At 43.4% G+C, this 8,833-nt stretch overlaps 1 long non-coding RNA gene across 2 annotated transcripts; it reads right to left on the bottom strand.

The window, feature by feature from the left end:
• Positions 1-324: 324 nt before the first annotated feature.
• On the bottom strand, positions 325-8,185 carry LOC308593646. 2 transcript variants are annotated; one of them, XR_014011025.1, is made up of 4 exons: positions 8,093-8,185; positions 4,773-4,949; positions 3,326-3,401; positions 325-444 (listed from the first exon to the last, which is right to left on the bottom strand). It is a non-coding gene; the product is annotated as an uncharacterized lncRNA (long non-coding RNA). The 2 variants fall into 2 exon arrangements; XR_014011026.1 differs by lacking the exon at positions 325-444 and having other exon boundaries at positions 3,278-3,401.
• Positions 8,186-8,833: the final 648 nt, after the last annotated feature.

Genomic DNA, 8,833 nt, shown 5'->3' with positions numbered 1-8,833 from the left:
TGGTTCACAAAGGCTGCACTATATCAGCATCATTCCAATGGCATTGTTGTAGTTGCAATAATGATGTGTTAATGTACTTGTATACAGGGGATTTCTGAGATTAGACATCAGAGGCTTTCAGCTTTCATTTCTCTGGTTCTGTGCAGACAGGCAGCAAAAGTACTATCTGGGTCTTCATCCCAGAGTGCACGTTATCTCGCTAATCCACATGAAGACCTGGGATAAACTAGTTTGTAAATCAGAGTCTTCCAGGATCCAGGCTAGGATTAAGGGATGGATCCATCGTACACACAACAAGGAAGTAAGTTAATACCGACAAATGTGACCTCGTGCCGTGCTCTTGTCGAAGAAAATCTCCTGTGTCCTTTAAAGGAAGGTTGAACAGATCTTGGCAAATCAATTTTACAGTTCTTGCACACATCTATGGTAATAAGACGATTGTTCCTAGAAAATGAAGGTTTTTATTTATTGTTTGCCTTAGTATAATTATAGTGTATAAGGCTGCAGTCCAATGCTTACTTACCTGAGAGGAAGCCCCATTGAACACAATGGGGTTTACTTCTGAGCAGATATGTGCAGGCAATTGCAGCCTTGATGTGTGAAATGAGAGCATTTTGGAAAATGAAAGTCAGACACGTATTTAAAATGCCGCATGTGGGTATATAAACAGTTTTGTTTCTGTCTGCACAATTATGCATTGGATATGACTTCAAGAAGTCCCTGTTTATCATCTACAGCTACATAATGACATTTTACTAATGTTATTCTTCCAGGAGAATCATACCACTGCCTATTAAGGCTCGAAGCTGCACTCTTCTATGAAGTCATAAACTGTAGAAGTGCATGTGCATATTTATATAACGTTAGCATATTATAGGTTGGAGCTTGTGCATTATTACTTTTTACCTGAAGAAGAATCGTTTGGATGGTGAGGGAGCACAAAGAGGGAAAACCTCTTTTATTTTAGTGATTTAGGCTGCAATCTGATACCCATCTATTGGGGAATAAGCTCTATTTAACTTTATGGGGCTATACATTGAGTAGACATCTATAGGATTGTGCCATTATCATGTCTCTTGGTACCAGTTACTGACTGTTGTCTTCAGACCATGTTTGTGAGCTCCAGAAGTACTGGCTGAACCAGGAGTGAGGAACCTACAGCTCTTCATACGTTGTTATACCCACAACTTCCAATCTGCCCCAGCAATCATGTCCAATGGTCTGGGATGATGAGAGTGGTAGTCTAATGACATCCAAAGCAGCTGTATTTGGGTTCTTTTGTTGTTTTGGAAAGTGCAAATTCAGAGTGTTTGCCTTTAAAATTAAGACTTAATCAAATTTCTGTTAAAACTGTTCCACTTCTGTAGCAGCAGAGGAAGAAAATCACCCATGGATCGAAACAAAGCAGAAGGAAAAAATCTGGGCAATGAATGACCCTAGAGATATCTCTTGTTGCTCCATGAAGAGTAGGGATTCAAGATGGCAAATGGAGACAGACAATACATTGGAGGGGGTTGGACTAGATGACCCTTTGGGTGAGGACCAGTACAGTGGTGCCCCGCAAGACGAACGCCTCGCAAGACGGAAAACCCGCTAGACGAAAGGGTTTTCAGTTTTGGAGGCGCTTCGCAAAACGAATTTCCCTATGGGCTTCCTTCGCAAGACGAAAGCCCATAGGGAAATCTCCGGGACAGCGGGGAAGCGCAGCGCGTCTTCCCCACTGTCCTCGGACCTCCTCCGAAGGCTGGCGGTGGGAGGAGGGCTCTCCGCCTTCGGATGGCTGTCCTGAAGACTTGCGGTGGGAGGAGGGTTTTCCTTCCCACCGCCAACATTCAGAATGCTGTTCTGAATGTTGGCGGTGGGGAGGAAAAACCCTCCTCCCACCGCAAGCCCCAGGAACAGAGGAGAAGTGCTGCGCCCCTTCCCCTCTGTTCCCGTACCTGTCCTGAAGGCTTGCGGTGGGGAGAAAAGCCCTTCTCCGCACCGCCAGCCTGGCAAGCGGTTTCCATAGGAACGCATTAATTGATTTTCAATGCATTCCTATGGGAAACCGTGCTTCGCAAGATGAAAAACTCGCAAGAAGAAAAAACTTGCGGAACGAATTAATTTCGTCTTGCGAGGCACCACTGTAATTATTACTCATGTACCGTCTAAAGCTTTTAACGTGTGCCTCTGGTTTAATTCAGAGAAATAAAATATGCCTTGAGACTCAGAAGACTGGGAAACCCTGGCTTAGATACGTCATTGCATAAATTCCATATTGACATACAGTATTTGCTTTTACATCCTGAGCTATAGGTACGTTCCAGATAATTTCCACCTCTGCATAGGTTCATATTGACACAGCAGAGGAATTACATACCATCACTCCACTGTCTCAAAAATCATTGTAGGATGCAATAGCATCCTATTTAGGCTGCAGCATCTGGAAGTGAAACTGTAAACTTTCATGGGACAAATTAGGATGGGGATAATGACAGTCACAATAAAACAAAACACATTATATAAGACACGTTTTGGTCTTGTGTCATTGAGCATTACCTTCACTTTGCAGATAAAGTGTAGGTAACAGCATCCACTTCCACAAATCACTAATCTTTAAGAAGTGCACATGAAACTCAATATTCTCCCTAACCATCTGGCTGCTGAAATCTCTCTTAATAGCAATGGTGGAATCTGAGCTGTGGCAAGTCTCCATCTCAAATCTGGTGGGACCAAAACTTCAATCTTGCCTCATAAAGGATGCTCCTGTCCATATCTATTACTGTCAGCAAAAGCACTGCAGCAAATAACCTATTTAGTGTCCATCAGGCAAAGGCTGCTTTAAGTGGATAGAGACAGGTGTCTGAAATATGACCAAAGCTTATTATATTAAGAGAAGACTCCAGGCTGAACTAAGTACTATAAATAAAGTGGTCAACCCAGAAGAAGATTGACTTTTATGTTTAGCTTTTGTGCTTTTGTTAGAGTAGGTCAGCATATGGAAGCTTTGGTGGTCTATCCAAGTACTAGTTCACAAAGAACAAAGTCTGTCCTCAAAAGGACTGCCGAGAACATCTGGGTACAGTAACCAAATTTTCACATATTGTATCAACTTGCCTAAATATGTCCTAGCACAGCATTTGAATTGGACATCATTGGTCTAGCATCTCAATTTGCTCAGATGATTTTTTCGCCTGCATCGGTACAAATTATTTTTAAAAACCATGGGTTGAATCTAATGTTAGTCCTACGAGTAGGCCTATTGAAGTTAATGGACCTAAGTTAGTCATGGTAATGAAATCCAGTGCATTTACTCTAAGCAGGACAAGCATGGGATACAAACCAATGTTGACAGCATGGATCTATTTGCTCTCCATGAGTATCTCACAGCTAGGTGCAACATTATCTCTTCTCCTTAGCTGTGAAGAGAAAAGATGGGATGTACTCATCTGCGGCTACACTGGCAGGATAGGCATCAGGCAGAGCCCCAAGAATAACCCACAGAGAAAGGACATGAGAGAGAGCCAACTGCAGAAAGAGTTCCTGGCAAAAGTCTGTATTCATTTCACTGGCTCCCAGTATGTTTCCAAGCACAGTTCAAAGTGTTGTTGTTGATCTTTAAGGCCCTACATGGCTTTGGCCCTGTATATCTGATGGAGAATCTCTACCCCCATTGTTCAGCCCGGACACTGAGGTCCAGCTCTGAGTGGCTTCTGGCGGTTCCCTCACTGCAAGAAGTAAAGTTACAGGGAACCAGGCAGAGGGCCTTCTCGGTAGTGGTGCCCACCCTGTGGAACACCCTCCCATCAGATGTCAAGGAAATGAACAACTACACAACTTTTAGAAGACATCTGAAGGCAGCCCTGTATCAGAAAGTTTTTATGTTTGATGTTTTATTATGTTTTTATATGTGCTGTAAGCTGCCCAGAATGACTGGGACAACCCAGCCAGATGTGTGGGATATTATTATTATTATTAGTAGTAGTAGTATTGACAATTGGCAGTATCCAGTTAATTTCAACTCAGAGTAGGCTCAGTGATATCAATGGACATACTTAACTTAGCTCTATTAATTTCAATGGCCTTGCTCTGAGTATTACTTAGTTGGATACAGCCCAATGGCTATGAGCCCCATGCATCATGTGAAGAACTTTTTAGGTGTTGCCCCACACATGATTCCAATCACGATTGGTGAGGGAAGTGAGGGCATGCTCCTTGGCACTGTCCCCTATGACAGATTTTGTTGTTCTCCACACAGCCTCTGTGTGGGAAGCCTTCTTCACTCAAGGAGGCTTCCAGCATGAACTAGAACCCAGGAAGACTGTGGTTCTAAACCATCAAGGACCCTACATAAGTCGAGGAGCTGCTCAAGCAAGGCTCAGCTGCACCAGGAAGCCTTTACTCCTTTCTGCCCAGAAAGATCCAATGGCCAGCTTGGGGAAATGATGTCATCGCAGAGCTGGAAGCTTCTTCACGGAGAACAGCCACCTGCTGTCCAGAGATCCAGAAGCAATGAAACTATGGCAGCAAAACAGAAGGAGCATCATCCCATTCCTCCATTTCTTTGCATAAACAGATATGATTGATTATGTAGATATATTATCTCACTCACTATGTGTTTCCTGATTGGTTTCTCTCTCCCTGGAGAGAGAGAGACAACGAAGGACATTCTGATGTAGGGTTTTGTTGAGGGGTGTATTTTTGGCACCCAATGCCACCCCTCTCAACCAAATGTCAGTATTCTCATTCTCATTCTGCTGTTCCCAAATGTTTCTAAATCATTTCTTTACCTGCATTCCTCCACAGACCTTCTGATGCAGGAATTTTGCAGGGAAGTCTGACAAATGCGACTTAACTGAGAGGCTGTTTTCAATACTGCTTTGCAGTCAGTGCAATCAATCACTGAAGGGATGAGCCCATGGCGTCTCCTGCTAGGCAGCGCCAGAGTCCCAGGGCCAGACACCGTCCTAATGAAATAAACAATGAGAAACACAGGAAAGTAAAGTGGGCTGAAATTGGTTTCTTCAGCCTTTAATCAGACCTGACTGGCAAAAATGAGTTCTCAGTAAAGGAGTCGAGTCCATGGCTTAATCCCAGATGTGCTCAGGAGCTAATACTGCTTTATTGCACATGATCAGTGACATCCTTTAGCGATTGGTGCTGACCAAATGAAACTGATCATGGCAACAGGCAGCTGATATCCAGGCCAAGCAAGACTTTATGTGAAGAGTGCTTCTCTTTTCAGCTTAAAAGCATTGGCCGTCGTATCTGTCTTGTCCCATCAAACAGTTTCAGGGTTAAACAGCCCATTATATTTAATGTGCAGTATGCTAGTATGTCTCTCTTTCCCATTTGATGTTTGTGGACCACATTTTTTTTTTATTGAGATCACTGTGCACAGGAATGGGAGGCTATCTTCTTTTCCTTTTTCCTGCCTCGTGATAAGTAGCACAGTGTAATTAACAGGAACGTGTGCACCAGATTCATAAGGCTCCTGAGCCAAATCTAGCATATTCAGAGGGGTTGGGGAGTTGGATGAGTTGGGGAAACACAGCCAAGTTCAGTACCAGTCAGGTTGGTGTTAGAATTCCTGCTCCATGATTGCAGTCATGGGATTGTTGTCTATCACATGACGGTATATGTTTTGACTCCACAGAGTGGGAAGTGATGGAGACAGGATGATTGTGTTACTGTGTTCTGTGAAGTGGGACTATTGTCCTTTGTTCTTTCTCTTTGCTGTCTGATGCTAGAGAGAGGGAGCCATGTTGCAGTGCTCCGTGGGTGTTTATATGTAAATAAAGTAGATTAGCCAAAATGCTGAGTTGCTGAGGTCTGTTACTCAAGCTGCAAAGACTCTGTGGATCCCTAAGTGTGTCGATGTCTGTTGGCATTGGTCGCTGTGATGTTCGGGTGGAAGAAAGTTCTTGTAGCTCCTGAACGATTGACCAGGAGGGAGGAAAAATGCCAGTCGGGCATGTGTCTCTGCCAGGGTCCTACTCGAGTGTAGGATGAGCTCCCTGAGTAATCTGTGGCTGTCAGGGGGTAGGGTGTCAGGCTGGAAGGAGAGGCAGGCATTGGGTGGGAAAACCTTGTGAAAAGAAGCAGGACTACCCTGACTGCTGAGAGAAGGTAGAAGCCCATCTCCCGAGTCTCCTTTCTGAGAAAGCTGTTCGCAAAGAAGCAGGAGCAGCACCTCTGCTGTCGAGAGTCATTCCTGTGTGGCTCATGGTGCTCCTTTGCAAGTGGCTTCCCTACAGAGAACACTATGGACCAGGCAGGATTGGGATGCCAATCATGGCTGCTGCAGGACACTCCTTTGTCCATTTCTATTATTTCAAAATATATATCTATGTATCCATATTATTATTTTATTATTAAAAACTATCTTGATCTGAGAACTGCATCTGAACATTTGGAGATGTGTGGAATTCAATAGGCAGTGACATTCCAGTTGGCACATTCATCCAGAAGGTTTGGGTTAGGTGAGTTTTGCATTGGAATTTGCAAGGATCAGATTCTTCAAGCATCTCTACCTGTTAGCCAGCTCTGTTCTCACTATAAGTTAAAATTGTTTTTTGTTTGTTTTGAAAAGCATTGATTTTAATGGAAACAATCATTCTTCAGATTCTTTTTACCTGAAAATACAAACAGCTTAGCACCTGTGGTCCTGGCTGCTTTTGAATACTTCTCCTCTCCTGAATGGAAAATACATTATGTGGTTTCTTAAAAAATATAGGCATGGAGGTTCTTCTCTTAATCATTATGTTTTATGGTCTAAATCAGGATTCATTTGTATTTTATCCCCCATGCTCTAGCAATCTATACATTACCCCCTCCCTTTCTGCCTGGATAGTTGTAATTAGAAAGTGACTTATGAAACTACACCACAAACAACACACCCACCCGCTTTTGCAACCAACACAAGAGTTGAAATGATAATAGCACAGTGTCAAAACAGTAAGATTCCTCTAACAATTACTCCCAATCTCTTCTAATAGATAGTTACAAATTCTGGTCATATTTTAGTTTCAAGGCATGAATAGGAAGCAATTAAACACACACGCACAAAACCAATCACAGAGTATTTCATTCAAGCCATGTCTTATTCATTCAAAATGAATTTCACCCTTTCTCCTGCATCCTGCTAAGAAGCTACGGTGTGAATCGTGGAAAAGGTGGAATTTAACACGTCAGATTTCCTTTCCAGATATAGCAATCCTGCTAAATGCTCTGCTTCCCTGCAGGGCTTTTGGGTGTGCTTACATCAGACAAGTGTTCAAAGTTATTCTGTCAGGTTATCTGCCACACAGTGTGTTCCATAGGAGAGACTGCCCTCGAGGGAAAACCTGTCTCCTAAAGTAGTTTACAAATTGATCTAACAATTTGGTTTAAAATCACATGCATAATGTGTGGTTTCCTATTTCTTGAAGCTTCTCGTTGTGTTCAGGGCTGAAGAATAATAATGCCATATGACTCAAGAGACGAGCCACAGACAATTCCCCTTCCATGAACTGGGGGTGTGGAAGAAAATCTCTTTAAGGAGCAATCTTATGCACAAGAAGCTGTAAATCATGCCCGTGTAAAATTACATGAAATTCAAACCCCAATCAGCAGTGGGGCTTCCACTGCTTCTCTGCCTAAACTAGGGTTGCCATATGTCCAAAATTTCATAGCTGGGATCCCACTGTTGTAAGCAGCGTCCAGATGGAAATCATTGAAATGTCCAGGACATATGCCAACTCATGTCAGAAGTGTATATTTTGGCAAATTTTGTAAAAAAATAGCTGGGGGGGGGGGAGCTCAAAAAAAGATAAACAACTTTTCCCAAAAAAAGTTCAACAACTTTTGTGTCCGGATTTTCAGTTTTTGAAATATGGCAACCCTACCTAAAGCTGGCAGAGGAGGAAGAAGCCTTTCAAACAGTGAAATTTGCTGGGTTGCCACATCATGTGACCAAGATGAACAGGCTTAGGATCCAGCCTAAGTCCCTTCCAGCTCTGATCCTGTCCTTGCCATGCTCCAAAAATCTCCTGGGGGTTGGGGGGTAGGTGGGACTTATACCAGCCTCGGTTCAGCCAGCTTCAGCTCAGTTTCATGAAGCTCCACTGACCTGGGATGAGCAAGTTATGCCAGCGTATCTTCAGCTGAGCTGAGGTTGGAGACTTAACACTAGCCCAGCATGGCCCAGCCTGAATCAACTGCCTGAGCTAGTGATCCATTACATTCTAGATTGCTCATCTCCATGGAGCTTGCTATAGGATTACCCCCTTAGCTTGCATTTAAAGCTGAACCTTCCTGATTCAGACTTTCCAAAACAATGCATGAACTGAAACACAGCCCTCTTTCAGAATTTGCATTTCTCCATGTCTTGCACTGCAGTTCTCTAGCCAAGTCGTGCATACACAAATGCATATACTGTGGTAAATTCCACATAAAAGTGCATATATTAGCAAAAGTAACATAGGAAAATGCATCACACAGCGGAAATTGCTTTGCAAAAAATGTGTGTTAGGCAACATGCAAAGCGGTGCAGGTGGGCCACAGTGGCAGTCGCCCCAGGCACGAAATTGTTAGGGATACAAAATTTCAACAGCCTGTGCTGCCTCAATATGGTTGCATGGTTCCATCACTGGGCTCTGTTGAAAATGGCTTCTCCATGCAAACCACAAAGTGACCTCTCCCGACAACATAGCAACTCTTGTTTTCTTATCTCTGTGGGACCTCGGGTTACAAACACCACGGGTTACAAACACTACAGGTTACAGACTCCGCTAACCCTGAAGTGGTATCTTGGGTTAAGAACTTTACCTCAGGATGAGAACAGAAATCACACGGCGGTGGCAGTGGGAGG

Source organism: Podarcis bocagei (assembly GCF_964188305.1).
Source record: "Podarcis bocagei genome assembly, chromosome: 8".
Taxonomy (NCBI): domain Eukaryota; kingdom Metazoa; phylum Chordata; class Lepidosauria; order Squamata; family Lacertidae; genus Podarcis; species Podarcis bocagei.
The sequence above is the reverse complement of the archived record's forward strand: the minus strand, read 5'-3'. Positions and strand labels throughout refer to the sequence as shown.